Below are 17,332 nucleotides of genomic sequence, written 5' to 3'. Positions count from 1 at the left end.
TCATTGTCACTCAACCCTCTAGTACCAGTATCATAATTCATACTTACTTTCCCAGTGATACTTTCATATGCAAAATAAAATTAATGTCAATCAAGAGTATCTAAAATGAAGATTCACCTGACAATAATTTCTATCTATTGTTTAAAAAATGAAGTTTGAACTTTGTGATAAGATTTAATATTTTCAGATGCACACATTCTTTTGAAATATATTGCTATTGATAAAAAAGGATAGCTGGACAAATGAAAGTTGATTTTCAGTGACCTACTTAGAAATGACGCTTATTCAGCACTGGAAAGATAAATATATGGCCCCAACTACTCTGTGGTTTGCAAAATTGATATTTTAGCAACTTTAAACAATTCACTTATTAATATAGATTAACTATGATTATAGTGAAATATGGCTATCCATTGTATCCATTGCTCTTGTAGCTGATTATGACTATTCACTGAAATGCTTACCCAAACCGTTTTTATGTATAAATGAATCTGTTAATATATTTCCTGCCTGTTTATGTTCCCTTTTTATATTTTTGTTTTGTTTTTCTCTTTTAAATAATTTTGTTTCATAGATGGATGAATAGATGAATGGATAGATGATGGATAGATAGATAAAATGAGATGGCCAAGCAGATCCCAGGAGATAAAGAAGTTATGCATTCTAAGGTTATAGTACATGAGACTTTATTAAGGTAAGTAAATATTGCAGAGAAAAGAGTTTGAATTATATCCATGCCTAAGGCTAAAAAAAAATATTTTCCTAATTTACTGAGAATTATTTCAAGGGGGATAGAAGGTAAAAGAGTCATGCTGTTTGCAGATGGTTATATATTGCAGTCTATAAAGTTAATGTCTTATTTTACCATTCAAATTATGGTTCAATACTTCTCCTTGGAAGTCCTCATTCTGTTGGAAAAGTGAGAGGAAACATGAATGGAAAGAAAGTGTTCGGGCAAAGGTTTGCTCTCATCTAATAAACCCTAGATCTTAATCCATAATTTTTATGTCTGAGCCAGACTATTGCATTATATCAGTCTTTGATCCTAGAAAATTTCTGGAAGATTCCTATCAAATGATAAATTAATTTTTTTAGACTAATCACAGCTTGACCTATAAGTCTTATCTGATTCTATGTGCATGTTTATTAAGCTGTTCCCTTTGTTCTGTAGATGAGTGGAGCTGTGCCTAGATAACCCTAGATCATGCATGCTATAAAGATAGCAATATAATTTGGCTGCAATCATCAATAATATTGATGAGGTGTGACTTCTTCATAGACAACAATAAGATGATAAAAGCAATTGTTCTATATCTCAAAAAGGATGATTCATGCTCTGGAATGACAGAAATTTGGAGGCTTTGTAGGGATATTTTGCCAAGCCATTGTTTCATATTAAAATGATAAAGCAGTGTGAAATTTTGTATAAATATATAAATATAACAGCTCCACCATGAAACATTATGAAAAAAGATAATGCGTTTATAGTCTTTTGTAAGTCTTTCCAAAAATAAAATCACATTTGAAATGAATGTTAGATATCATTAAGTAGAACTTCTAGCATGCCACCAAGCATACTTGAAATTATTCGGTTAAGAAAGGGAATATCATATAAATTGTGAAAATGTCATTTTCAACACCTCTACTGCTGAGCCTCCTGTTTCACTGAGAATCTATATTTTAGATACAGGCTTTTGTTGTTGTTATTGGCTTTTTTCTACATTACTTCAGATTAGATTATAATAGTTTGACCAAATTAATATTTTTATTAATATTTTAGGACATATTTTTTATTTCTGTATATATAATGGGGCAGGGATGGACCTCTTGATGACCTCCTGACGTTATGGATTGCAGCTTACACAATTCATTGCTATTGGCCATGCAAGCTGGAATTGAGGAGATATGATATCCAAAACATCTGGAGGATACCCATGAGTACAGATAATTTAAATGTTTTCTTCAATAGTTATTCCCTCCCCCCAAAAAGTTTCAGTACAGGTAGTTTACTGATCCACATCTGTTTACCTTCAACAATCATCATGGTTTAAAAGTCTGTGTTTGCTTATATCAATTTTTAGCATATTTAATTATTTTCCTGACAACCCCAGCATATGCTTTGAATATTATAGGCACACATCTCATATCTTATCATTTCTTTATCCCATGATACGCTTGATGGCCAAAAGAAAGATTATCCCTCACTGAATCCATGGGTTGGGATGGGAAAGTCCTATAATAAACTAATTATAATAGTGTGCCTTCCCATTCTCCCCTAGGGATTCTAAGTCGGTTAAAACTTTATGTCATGAAATACTTGTTCTGTAAAATACTTTATAGCCTAAAGATAATAAAATAACTTAAAAACAACCCTTTTGAACTTCAGTCTGATCCGTCATCCCCCCCCCTTTTTTTAATTGCTCGCAGAGCTCCTTATTTTGTATTTTTATGCTTCTGAAATATTGCAGGTTTCTGTTTGTTCACTGTCTGTTACTTGCCATACTTTCTTTCCATCACCCACATTCTTCCTTGTGAAGTGATTGCTCAGTTTTGCTTTAAGCTCAAACATAATTTTTTTCCTAATATTTACTTTTTAACGAGGAAACAGTTATATTAACAAATATTTCCAGGCAAGTCATTATATGTCTACGGTATGAAATGCAACTTGAATAACTACACTTTCTAATCAGAGAAGAGAGCACATATTTCAGTAAGGGATTCAGATACTGAGGCTGCAATAAACATGCCAACTTAACTTACTATGAAACACATAAAACATTGCTAGTAAATAGCAATAGAATTTAGTGAAGATTTCCAAACCAGAAATATCCTTAGAAAAGTGGTCATAAGGAATATTCTAGTTCACTCTCAGTTACAGATATAAAAGATTCTGCCATGTATTAAGGTTGTTTCACTTTTTTTGCGGGGTAGGGTCTAATTGGATTTCACAGCATGAAGGTTTGCTGGTTTATGCTCTATCACTGTCTGGTTTGGTTCTGCAACCCAACAGGACAGATACAGACTTCAGAGGATAATTAGAACTGCAGAAAAAACAATTACTACCAACCTGCCTTCAATCGAGAACCTATGTACTGCACAAGTCAAAAAGAGGGCTGTGAAAATATTTACAGACCCCTCACATCCCAGACATAAACTGTTTCAACTCCTTCCCTCAAAACAGCACTATAGAGTATTGCACACCAGAACAACTAGACACAAGAACAGTTTTTTCCCGAAAGCCATCACTCTGCTAAACAAATAATTCCCTCAACACTGTTCAACTATTACAAAGTCTGCACTACTATTACTGTTAATCTTCTCATCACTCCTTATTACCCAACCTCTCCCACTTGTGACTGTATGACTGTAACTTTGTCGCTTGTATCCTTATGATTTATATTGACTGTTTCCTAGTATGATTTGATTGCTTATTGTACCCTATGACTATCACCATGTGTTGTACCTTATGATTCTTGACAAATGTATCTTTTATGTATACTGAAAGTATTTGCACCAAGTCAAATTCCTTGTGTGTCCAACCACATTTGGCCAATAAAGAATTCTATTCTACTCTATTCTATGTTGGGTCTTCGGGCAAAATGTACTAAAATTACACTTTTGTTGCAATGGATTTCCATGGCTATTTTTCTGGCAATATAATCCCATCAAGTCTTGTTATACTATTCATTGTGGTGGGAGGGGGATGCTCTTGGGAGGGATGAGCAAAGAGCACCAGGAGCATATGCCAAAGGCATATATTCACAGTAAGGTCACCCAAAGTCTGGTCATCCCAGCTACCCAGTAAAAACAAGTAGGCACCTATGTTGGGCAACAGAAATAATCAAAGATACTTGGGGCAGATAATCACTTTATTGAGAATTGCAAAGGCAACATGTCAACTGCATGAGAGAAGACAATAGTAAACCACACCTACATTTTACCAAGAAAACTGAATGGATAGAGAGTCTAAAGTGATTGACAATATGATATTGGATAATGGACCCATCAGGTCAGATAGCATTCTATAAGCTATTATCAGCTTTTCAAAGCCAGGGTCAGGAAACATTGGAAATCTATTTTACTGTTACCAATTATGATATAAGAATCATGAAAACCTGACAGAATTTCTTTCTTCTTCTTCGTATACAAAGGAAAAATCAAAGTAGACTTTCTTTTTTTCAGGGCTAAGCTGAAAAACTGATATAACTCTCCTTGTGTTGCATTGTCAAAATTGTCTCATTCTTTTCTACAGCTACTGAGAAAAAGCTGAGGATTTTTTTGAGTACTAATGGTATTTATGACTTACTAGATTAATGTCTTCAACGCATCTAATGGCTGATATTTCCATGCAGGAAAAGAAAAGAAAATCTGAAATTGCAAACACAGAATTATACTGAAACATAAGCATGAACACGAGAATGGCCAACACAGTGAAATATTTTAGGCATCAGCTATTTAAAATGGGTTGGATTTGGGCTCTTTTAAATGGAATAGAATAGAATTCTTTATTGGCCAATAAAGAATGTGAGTGGATACACAAGAATTTTTTCTCCGGTGCATAAGCTCTCAATGTACATACAAGCAACAAGTGGTAAATCATAGTCATAATCATAATACAATCATAATGAAACATAAGATACAACATAAGATAGTCATAAGATACTAAATAAAAACATTCAGCATAAATCATAAGGTACAAACAACAAAGTGATAGTCGTAAAGAACATACTGTTTACTATTTAGACCTGAAAAACCAAGGATTGAAGTTATTTTCGTATTTCTTAATTTCAGAACATCATAATAATGTTCAGAAGGAGCTCAAACAGACAGTTCACTAATTTACTAAGCTGTATCAAGTCTCTTTTGTTCCAAGTCATCTGCAAATGGGATTGGGAAGGAATGCTTTTAAGGAAGCATTCACCATAATTGTGCATGTTCAGAATCTTTGAATTTCCAAATGAAAATACAAAGGAATGTATGAAACAGGGTTCTCTAAAACACCAAGCAGCACTTTTACCATGTGTTCTGAAGAGAGGGTTTCTTTAAGAAAAGGAAACAGAAGATTTTTAGTAGGTATAAATCTATTTTTAACTTTCTCAGCAAGATATGCAGGAACCATTACTCGTAGGACCAAGTGGAGCTCAAAGGCAGGGCCAGATGCATTATCAGTTTGGAGTTGCTGCACCCCCACAAGAGTCCAGCCTCTGTGAATTCTGTTGACTCTTATCTAGTGCCAATTTGCCTTGACCATTAGTAGACCAGATTCTACTAATAGAAGTAACAGGTAACAAACCTGAAGTGTTTTAAATTCAACTCCTATTCCTGGTTACTTGCACCTGAGGCAAAAAGGGCTGAAACATTTTTTTCAGTACTGAAAAAAGATAATATTCAGAAGTGGCTTAGGCAGATACTTTTCTAATTCACAACTGTAAGAAAGGGAAAAGTGCACAAGGTATTATAGTCAACCTCAATAAAAGTAGTTTGAACCTTCCTGTGGTGTTGAATTCCTGGTCTGGCCTACTTAGTGAGGCTGAACATATGACCAGGGGCTGACTGTCTAACAGATGGCAAACTGTTCATGTGCAGGTTCTAAATAGTAGATTATGATTTTGAGCATACACCCACCATTGAAAATGAGAATATCAGGTATTTCTTTCAAGTCCTAAACTTCATAGAAAGAGAAGCAGAGGAACTGTGGATTGAAATCAAAGAAGCTGTTAAAAAAAGTAGGTGAAAAGAGATTGCCAAAGACCAAGAAACAGAAGACCCATTGCTGATGCATACTGGCTAAGAACAAGGTGATGAATACAAAAAAGGAAAGCAACATGTGCTTATTGATTATTGAAAGGCCTTTGATTTAGCTAGCTATGTCATGTTGTCAAAAAGTCCTTAGGAAAATGGGAACCCAGCACATCTCAGTGTAAAATTCTATATACATCTTAATTAAAAATCTATACATAGGATAGGAAGTTACAGTCCAGAAAGAACATAGTGGAAAAGACTGGCAGCAACTCAGCAACTAAGTGAGAGAAAGCTCTTTACTGTCTCCCTACTTATTTATGCTGAATATGTGTTGGACAAAATTAGATTGAAATAAAATGAGCATGGTTTTTTTGAGATACTGGAAGAAGAAACATCATAACCTCTGCTATGCTTCCATTCTAATAGCTGAAAACGCAAATGATCAGCAAGCTTTAATATTGAAAGTCAAGAATTATAATTAAAAAAGAGACTATGATTAAATATAAAGAATACCTAACTAATGACAACTGATATAGAACACAGCCTTAGAATTGACGATGAAGAAATTGAAGTAGTGGATAGCTTCAAATTTTTTAGGATGGGCTTTCAATAGTTAAAGAACCAGCAGTCAAGAAATATACTACAGAACAGCAATATGTATAATTAAGGCCTTGGAAAAGATATGTATTTAAATATACAGTGATCAGAACAGTCCAGGTAGCTGCTTTTACTGTGACATTCCATGCAAGGCACACAAATTCAATTACAGTATTGATTGGTTCACTATTGGAAAACCTGGAGGGCATATGCAGAGGAAAGATTATCCTGGAACAGTGGTAATATGGAATCAATACCAGCTTGATAGTGTATAATTAATCAATAGTGCTTTGCATATTTAATTCCAAAGATCTCCTTCAAATAGGTGCAGTTTTGTGCTATGGTTGGAAGATTATAATAACTAAAGCTTAGGAGCAGATGAAATCTTAACAGCCGCATTCATACTTTCCTCTATTTTCTACTCAGATGTTGTGATTCTTCTGTGCCTTTTATAGAGTACCAGACTGTGAAATACTGTTACTATTTCACCCAAACCAGTGAGTGTGTGCGTGTGCGTGTGCGTGCGTGTGTGTGTGTGTGTGTGTGTGTGTGTGTGTGTGTGTGTGTGTGTGTGTGAAATAAAATGAGTTTTGCCCTTCTCAGCCTACCTTTTACTGGAAAACAAATTGTTTTATCATTTGAAGTATCTTATGGTTTACATTTCTGGACACATCTGTGCATTTATTCTCAAAGACTTTTTGAGTTTTTTAATTGTCTTAATTTATATCCTCTTTAAGGACTGTTTCCTGTGCTGTTTCTTATCAAAAATGATGTTGCCAATTACTGTGTGTTTGCATCCTGCAATTCCAGCTGCTTTTGTAAAGATATGAATGTTAGAAAAATAAATTAGCATTCGAATTAAAAAAAACCCAAAACCTCGATATATGCTTTGTAATTGAGAAGAAAATTTGAAAACATCACCCTACAGCTGACGCCGTTTAACTATTTGCTGTAACATATATAACTGGCCATAATTTTTCATGAAATTTTGAATTTTTTAAATGTAATGGGGGAGTTGAGCCTGCAATTTTCAGAATCAACAATGTATAAACAACATAGCTGTAGAATGCTTCAATATTCCTTTAAAAAAAGTTATTTTAAGACAACTCATTAAAGCAACTGTGTCATTTTTGAATAGTGCTCAGCATAGCTTTAACACATTTAATACAAACATACAATAGCCCTCAACTTGCAACAGTTCATTTAGTCACTGTTCAAAGTTACAATGGCACTGGAGGGGGGGAAACTGATTTATGGCCATTTTTCACACCTATGACCATTGCAGCATCCGCATGGCCATATGATCAAAATTCAGATGTTTGGCAACTGGTTCATATTTATGATGGCTGCAATGTCCCAGGGTCATGTGATCAGCTTTTGAAAACTTTCTGACAAGCAAAATCAATGGGAATTCCAGATTCCCTTAACAACCATGCTGCTAACTTAAGAAATGCAATGATTCACTTAACAAATGTGGCAAGAAAAGTCATAAAATAGGGCGAACTCACTCAACAAATATTCCACTTAGCAACATAAATTTTGGGCTTAATTGAGGTTGTAACTCAAGGACTACCTGTATATAGAAGCTTTCATAAGTTGCTTGCCGGTGCTGCAGCTACATTTCCCTGTCCTATAAATTACTTTTTTTGAAATAAAATCTAAAACACCGTACAATTCCAAAATAATAAAATAAAAAATAAAATAAAATCTGCAAAAGAAAGTGACATACATGAACTTTGTTAAGATACTGGTTTTAGACAGGGGAAAGTTATGATGTCAATCTTGCAAGCCAGAAAGCATGCCCAGAACTACAGAGAGTCCTTGACTTATATTTAGTGACCATTCAGATAAATACAGATAATCAGAGTTGGAAGGGACCTTATAGGTCATCTGGTCCAACCCCCTGCCCAAGTGGGAGACCATACACCATTTCTGACAAATTGCAGTCCAATCTCTTCTTGAAAGTCTCAACTGATGGCACTCCCACAACTTCCGAGGGCAAGCTGTTCCATTGGTTGATTGTTCTCACTGTCAGAAAGTTTCTCCTTCTAATACTATTCTTAAGTTATTACTGATTTGTCTGGTTGGGAGAAATCCATTTTGGTCTTCATGTATATGTTCATTTAACATTCCTTTTAGTCTACTAGCTATAATAGAAGTAAATATATTGTAATCAGTATTTAACAATGAAATCAGCCTATAATTTTGTATATATCGGGGATCTGAATCCTCAACGAAATCAATGCCGCGCTCCATGAGTCCGGCATCCTGGCTGCCAATAAGACGTCATTAAAAATTTCCACCATAAGAAGTCCTATTTGTTCTGCTATTGCCTTGTACAGATTCCCTGGGATCCCATCAGGTCCTGGGGATTTGTTGTTTTTCTGGTTCTCTATTGCTGATTTCAATTCGAACCAAGTCTTTATTTAATAATTCTTCCATTTCTTCCCCAATTGCTTTATCCTTCATTTCACCTAAATATTTTCTTATCCTATCTTTGTTAACTTCTTCCTTTTTATATAACTCTTCAAAATACTTATGGGCAATTTCTTTTTTCTGTTCTATCTCCTGTTGTTTATCCCCCTTTCCATCTATTAGCTGGTATATTAATCTCTTTTCTTTCCTTTTTTTAAGTCTGTATGATAGCCATCTCCCTGGCTTATTGGCATTCTCAAAATAAGTTTGTCTAGTTGTATTCAAATTTATAATCATTCTCTCTTGTTCAATTAAATTCAATTTATGTTTAGTTATTGTTATCTGATTTTGCAATTTTGAATCCTTTGGGGTACTCTGTAATTGAGTTTCTAATTCCTTAATTTTTTGTTGTAATTTGTTTTGCTGGGCGTATTTTTTCTTATTTCTCTTGGCATTATAAGAGATTGTTATACCTCTTATTACTGCCTTCATTGTATCCCAAATGTTTTGTTTTGTAGTTGCTCCATTATCATTTTCCTTTAAAAAATAGTTTAATTCCTCCTTGAGTTTGTTGGTATATTCTTTTTCTCTTACTAACTGTGTATTTAACGTCCATCTTTTCTTGGGTTTTTCCCTAACCTTCCATATTATCTGAATTGGATTGTGATCTGCCCATTCATTGGGTAAAATTTCAATCCCTTTGATCTCATTTGCTATTTCCCCATTCATCCATACCATTTCAATTCGTGTCCATATTTGTGAGAATTTGAATAGAATGTAAATTGTTTTTCTTCGGGATGTAATCTTCTTCATATGTCAATCAAATTTAACTCCTTCATCATTTCCATAGATATCTTGGGAAGCTCTCTTTTTTCCTCTTTGTTCCTTCCCCCATTACTGTGGTCTTTTTCATAATCAGCAGTAGAATTAAAGTCCCCTATAATACAAATATTTTTTTCCAATCCTACTATTTTTCCATAAAGATGCTTAAAAAACTCTTTTTGATCTCCATTCAGGGCGTAGATTACCACTAAGAGAATTGGGATGGCATTAATCCAGAACTGCTTTCAAATCCTCTTTAACATATACTGCAATCCCTTTCTTTTCCCCCGCATCTGCTGGTGTGGTGAATAGCTTCCCTAATTTCAGATATTCTAAGTATTTTTCATCTGTTTTCTTTATATGAGTTTCTTGTAGACATACTATATCAGTATTTTGTTTGAATAGTTTGGTTATTATCCTTTTCCTTTTTATCATCGAGTTTAAACCATTTATATTAATTGATAGTAGTTTTTCTTCTTCTTCCATTTAATTAGTTCAGTTTCGCTCTTTGTCTTGTAATGGCTCCGGTCTCTTCTTGTGCCTGAAGATGTGTCCTATTTTCTTCTCTCTCCTGTTGTAATTGGGTATTTCCTTGATTTCGTAAAGTTCCATCTCTGTTCTTATGATAGCCTTGATCTTCCTGGGAGTTTGTTTCCAGTTCATCCTTACTGCTCTGGTCTTCCGGGCCTACCTAGCTCATAAAATTCCTGGGCCTTTCCCATCGAGTCTATTTTGATTTTTCTTTCATCCCAAGAAACTAACATCCCCTCTGGGATTAGCCATTTAAATACAATTCTTTTCTGATTTAGGTAAGCTGCTAAGAATTTATAATCTCATCTTTGTTCTCTTACTCTTCTTGGCATTTGTTTGAGAACCAAGTCTTCTTTGCCTTTAAACATGATTGTTTCATCTCTTGACATCCTATATATGGCATCTTGGACACTCCTTCTCGCAAATCGTATATGGACTTCTCTTGGGCATTTGTGGTGTCTCGCATAATTAGTGCTAACCCTGTAAACTTCATCAAACTCCCTCAAGATGTCATCTTTATCCTTTTCCAATAGTCCAGCCAATATTCCTGTCATTAGTTGTTCCAAGTCTTCTTCTTTGGATTCCACTACATTTTGGAATCTCAAGTATGTAGCAGCCTTATCCATCTCTTGGTAGACCAGTGAGTCCTCCATTTTTTTACTCACATTCTTTAATTCTTCATCTACCCTTTCTAATTTCCTTTCAGTTCATTCAGTCCATTTCTCTACCTCTTTGATTGTTGCTTCATTTTTCTCCAAGGCCTGCTGTAATAATCCAACTTTGTCCTCTACTTTGGAGATATCCGCTTTCATTTCTGCTTTTAATTTCCCCATCTTCTCTTTTAGTTCATAGCTCTTGTCTCATTATGGTTTTTCATCATTGTTACGATAACTTCAGGGTTTCTAAGTATTGCCTGTGGTGCCACACTGTCTCTATTCCATCAGTTCTGATCTTTTTCCCATCTCCAATTTAATAAAGTCTTTCAGCATAAAAATCGAATGAAATAATCCAAATCCTCCACACCTTCCAGTCACCTTCCAGCCACTAGATTCCCTTCTATTATTATCGGTGTGGTATATCTCTCGACCTCATAAACTTCCCTTTTTACTCGTTATTGTCCTCTATCTTTCTTCTGTCTGCCAAGCCCCTTCACTTTCACTTGCCTCGCATCCGCCTTTTGGCCGCTTCCTTTTAGGACTCCGGACAGACACTTGTAACAGCCTTATAAAAATCTATAGCATTCCAATCATCCTCTCTTCTGCTAATTTTCTCTGCCACACTCTTTACCACAAACTGTCACTCACTCGCTTCTTTACATCGGTGGCAGTCCGGACTTCAGAGCCACCATTGATAGGCAGCTGTTTCTTGCTTGTTGGGCTCTGGAGGGCTCCTCTTTGCTGCAGGGGGGTTGCCTTCCCCACACTGCAACCCGAGTCTCCCCCATGCCAGTATGAATCTCTCTGAGACTTGTGCACCCTCAAAGGATCACACCAACCACAAAAAGAGATTAACTGAAACCACGGACGGGCTTCTGCACTTCTGTTCGTCCTTGCCTTACCACCGGAAGTTTTAGAATTTTACAAAGCCCACCCCGAAAAACAAATTGCACTTATGTCTTTAGATGTAGAGAAGGCCTTCAATAATTTAAATTGGCAATTTTTAATCCAAAAAATTTATAATATGAATTTAGGTACCAAATTTGAAATATTATAACAACCATTTGTGATACACAATAGGCTAATATTATAATAAACGGGGAATATACCCATCCAATAAAAATAGAAAAAGGAGTCTGACAGGGCTGCCCACTCTCACCCCTGCTCTTCATATTTTCTCTAGAAGCATTATTAACGTGAATCAGACAGAACCCAGACATAAAAGGATTAAAGGTTAAGAAGAATATAAGTTGCAAGCATTTGCGGATGATATGATTTTTTTCATTGAAGAACCAATAGAAAGAGGACAAAAAATGATGAATGAATTAGAACAATTTGGAGCAGTAGCAGGACTAAAACTTAATAGGAAGAAAATAAAATTAATGACCAAAAATTTAACAGAAAAACAGAATTTAGAACTAGAAGAAGTTATGGGAATACAAGTGATAAAGAAAGTTAAATACTTAGGAATATGGTTGACAGTACATTGTAACACACTTAAGGAAAATAATTATGATAAATTGATGCAACAGGTAAAGAAGGATTTAGAAACATGGGGCAAGCTGCAACTTTCATTATTAGGCAGGATCGCTGCTATTAAAATGAATATTCTTCCAAAATTCCTCTATATATTTTAGACGATCCCAATCAAAGTACACAATTATTTTTTGAAGAACTTAATGAAATAATTGTAAAATTCATGTGGCAAGGGAAAAAACCTAGAATAAACTTAAAGGCAATGTGGGATATGAAGAGCAGGGGAGGGCTGGCACTTCCAAATTGGGAGTTGTATTACAGTGCAGCCTCTTTAGTATGGTTGAAGGAATGGGTGAATTTAACCAATAAGAGAATATTATTCTTAGAAGGCCATGACTTGCAGAGGGGGTGGCATGCTTTTTTATGGGATGTAGGGAAAACTAGCCAGAAATATTTTCACAGACACCTAATCAGAGATTCATTATTGACTAATTGGAAGAAAATACAGAAGAAACACTATTTAAATATGGCAATTTGGATCTCAACAATGGAGGCAATGATTCACCCAAATAATCTGGATATTACTAAAATGATTAAATATAAGGACCTATTGGATACGCAAGGAAATCTGAAATCGTGGCAAGAACTTCAAGATTGGGGATTAAAAATTGATCAGTGGGCATACCTTCAAATTCAAAGTAGATATAAACAGGACAAGAAAGAATTTGGAATTAACAATAAACACCAGCAATTAGATTAAATTTTCTTAGGATCAGGTAAAAAAAATATAACAAAATTTTATAATTATTTATTAGAAGTAGAATTACAAGAAATTGTAAAAGGGAACATGACAGCCTGAAGTAGGAATATAGGACGTAGTATCACCATAACAGAATGGGAAAAGGTCTGGGGTAGAAATAATAAATTACAAAATTGGTAGCATACAATGAAAATGCCTATAAAATGTTTTATAGATGGCACCTTCCTCCTTCGAGATTAGCGAAGATGCACCCCAATATGAGTCAGAATTGCTGGAAATGCAAAAAAAGAGAGGGAACTTTCTTCCATATGTGGTGGTCCTGTACAGAAGCTCAAAAATATTGGCAGAAAATTAGAAATTGGCTGGAGGAAATGGCAAGAGAACAGATCGAATTCAAACCAGAGTCCTTTCTGTTAGGGATCTTTGATAAATAAATACCAAAAAAAGTGAAATATATAATAATACATATTTTGACAGCGGCCAGATTGGCTTTTGCACAATGTTGGAAACAGCCTCATGTTCCATCAGAGGAAATGATTATTCAAAAAATTTCAAGTTGTGCAGAAATGGACAAATTAACCTTGGCATTAAAAATAAAGACATTTCAATATACTACAACAGCTGGAACTGCTGGTACAAATGGATAGACCAAAAATAGATTTCACACTAAAAGGCAAAAGAGGATAGGATAAATCCATAGTAGTGATACACAGATATATGTAAGGATTGATTAAGTGTGTATATGGCATGAAATAAGGATAAAAAGGAGGCCTCACAAACTGTTGAAGATGAAAATGTTTTTAATTGTTTTCTATCTTTTTCTTTCTATTTTCTTCTTCCTTTCTTCTTTTCTTTTTCTCTCTTACATTTATGTGTTGTTGGTCTGTTTTAATTGTAAAATCAATAAAATTAATTTTTTTAAAAAAGAAAGTTTCTCCTTATTTCCAGGTTAAATCTCTCCTTGTTCAGTTTCCATCCATTATTCCTTGTCTGGCCTACAGGCGCTTTGGAAAATAGCTTGACCCCTTCCTCTCTGTGGCAGCCCCTCAAATATTGGAAGACTGCTACCATGTCTCCCCTGGTCCTTCTCTTCACTAGACTAGCCATGTCCCGTTCCTGTAATTGTTCTTCATATGTTTTAGTCTCCAGTCCCCTAATAATCCTGGTTGTCTTCTCTGCACTTTTTCTAAAGTCTCAACATCTTTTTTATAATGTGACCAAAACTGGATGCAGTACTCTAGGTATGGTCTTACTAAGGCTTAATAGAGTGGTATTAGTACCTCACTTGATCTCAATTGTATCCTTCTGTTAATGCAACTTAGGATTGCACTAGCTTTTTTGGCTGCTGCTGCACACCACTGGCTTATATTTAGCTGGTTGTCCACTAGGACTCCAAGTTCCCTTTCACAGTTACTGCTATTGAGCCTGGTTTCACCCAGTCTATATGTGTACTTTTGGTTTTTCTTGCCTAAGTGTCAGACTTTACTTTTCTCTACATTGAATTTCATTTTGTTAGATATGGCCCAGTGTTCCAGTCTGTCAAGATCCATGTTACAGATAGTCCTTGACTTATATTTAGTGAACATTCAAGTTACAATGTCACTGAAAAAGGTGACTTACAACTGTTTTTCACAGTTACAACTTTTGCAGCATCTCCATGATCATGAGATCAAAAGTCAGGTCTTGGCAACTGGCTTGTATTTATGACCATTGCTGTGTCCCAAGGGCATGTGATCAATTTCTGGGACCTTCTGATAAGTAAAGTCAATGGAGAAGCCAGATTCACTTACTAACTTTTCAACTGCAGTGATTTACTTAACAACTGAGGCAAGAAAGGTTGTAAAATGGGGCAAAACTCATTTAACGAATGTATCATTTAACAACAGAAACCTTGGGCTCAATTGTGGCCGTAAGACAAGGACTATCTGTAATTTTACCCTATTGTAAGGTTACGTTAACAGAATCTTGCAAGTACATTTCTCCCTTGTTGCATTTGAAAAGCAATGCAAAGACAGTGTAAGTAAATCAACAGAAATTTGCTTTATGTTATGTTTTTGTATATACTACAAAGAATAAACATGATTTGATTAGATATTACTAATTACTTGATATTTGTTTTAAAAAGAAAATATAAGAAATGAAGAAATAATTTTAAATAATTGGTTTGGTGTTTAAAATCAGTTTTAGAAATTGCAGTGTTAACATTTTGCTGCTTTGGTAAATGGAAACCAGATAAAAAATATCAAAGATAAATAGTATCAAAGATTAACAACAGTAACAATTCAGTATGTTAAAATACCAGTTACAAATTTCAATTAAAGTGCAGTTCTGAAAGGCAAAAAATAAAATTCTGCATAGTGAGATGGGCAGCATATACATTAAGATTACATATATCTAGAGAACTGTTTCAACCAACCTTAAATATTTATTTCTGAATAAATATTTCTGAATCAATATAAAATTTTTATTCTTGAATGACCTGTGCCTCTCAAGACTAGCATTTCTTACTTTACTGTTCTTTGTTTGAGGCTTTACACTACAACCATGAAATAATCCCATTGTTGATTATACTTAGCAAAATATCAGCTCTAATAATGAATATGTATTTGCTGTAAAGTGTTCTAAATAAGCATGTTACAAAATAACTAATAAAGTTCTCTTAATAATGGAGCAATAAATCCATTTTGAGATATTAATCTGTCAGCATTATTGCCTTAAGAAAATGGAGAAAATTAAGAAAATTAAGAAAATTAAGAAAATGGAACTATTTTTCACAGTTATTGATAACACTTCCCTACTTCTTAACCTTGGACTCTTCTCTACGTAATTGCTTACGTTATCATCTGTATGAGCATTTTTTTTCTTCATGCCAGTTTTGCATCTGGTAGACAGATGATATTCTTTGCTATCCAACTTTGTAAGTCACTGAAGATGGTTAGTGAACCATTTTCCCTCCTACAGTTTTGGTAAAATGCCAGACCCAGTTAGGAAAGAAGAAATACTTCAATTTGTTATCCAAGCTTTAAAAAAAAAAATCTTGAAAATTTAATACTTGCTAAATGTGTTAATCTTACAAAAGTGGGGTTATTTTGAAAAGAGAACTTCCAAACACTAGATTTTTTTTCAATAATATGATCAGAGGGAGGCATAGTAATTAATCTCAAAATTATATTAAATGTAATTTAAAGGGTTGCATTATGATTCATTTCAAAGCCTGAATTGATTAAGGAAATATAGGGCAGATGTTTACTTTCAGGAAGCAAATGGGCAGTTCAAATTTGATCCAATAAAAAAAAGGAATGTAAAGTTCTTCTTTCAAAATGCTATTCAAATGCACTGAAGATGACCATGCTGCAATTGTTGCACCAGGATAAATTTAAATCAAATACTTTGGTGCTTCTTGACAAAAATGTCTTACCGGAAAAGAAGACTCAATGATCAACAGATCACAACAATATCAATATGATTTTTGAGATTAACTACTATCAGTAATGGAGTTAGCAAGAGAGAATACCTTTTGGTTTATATAGGTTGTAGGTCTTATGTAATATTTCAGAGTTCTCAAATGTATTAGCAGGTGTTTGTCCCCAATTCTAACCAGATATTTAGGGCTGCCATGGAAACAAGGAAAACAAATTATAAAATATTAATGTTACCTATCATCCGTTACTCTTCCCCTTAATACAAGTATGGTCCCAATTATTCCCACTTGCTTTCTTACTTCTGGGGTAGAAGGTCACATTTCCAGACTAAACCATTGGTTGTCAATTTTTTAATTTTTTCTATGAAAGCTTAAGGGCTCCAGCTGGGACCTAGAATTATGGCCAAAAAAGATGATTCTGGGGATTGAAGCTTTCCTTTATGCCTTATTTTAGAAAATTGAAAGCATGTTTTCGAAATGTAGTCAGGTGCAGCTAGAAATCAGTGAGTGCCAGGAGACCCATTTTAAATGAGATATATAATGGGAGAGCAACCAAGTCAATAGTACTAGCAATAGACTGTCATCTGTGGAAGCAACATTAAAAAGTCAGAGGGGAAAAAAATAAAACACAAATAGATATCTAATTTACCAGTTTATGGACAGCAATCTTCTTAAGCCTCACTTCCACTTACTGCTAAGGGTTATGTATGCTTTTCTTGAGTTAGTTGTTCATGCCAACCCAGTTACAACAAATAGAAAAAATAATGCAGTCCCCTTTGTAAATGTCCAAGACATTTAATGTAAAATTCAGATTCCAAATTGTTTGTTTGGGAGCCTGCTTCTAATCAAGAGCCTCCAAATAATTCGAGGAAAATCTTGGATATGAAAATAAAATCTTGGATTTTATTCAAA

This window comes from Pseudonaja textilis, chromosome 4 (genome assembly GCF_049901715.1).
Source record: "Pseudonaja textilis isolate UNSWEBS1 chromosome 4, rPseTex1.2, whole genome shotgun sequence".
Classification (NCBI taxonomy): Eukaryota; Metazoa; Chordata; class Lepidosauria; order Squamata; family Elapidae; genus Pseudonaja; species Pseudonaja textilis.
Note: the sequence above shows the minus strand (reverse complement) of the source record.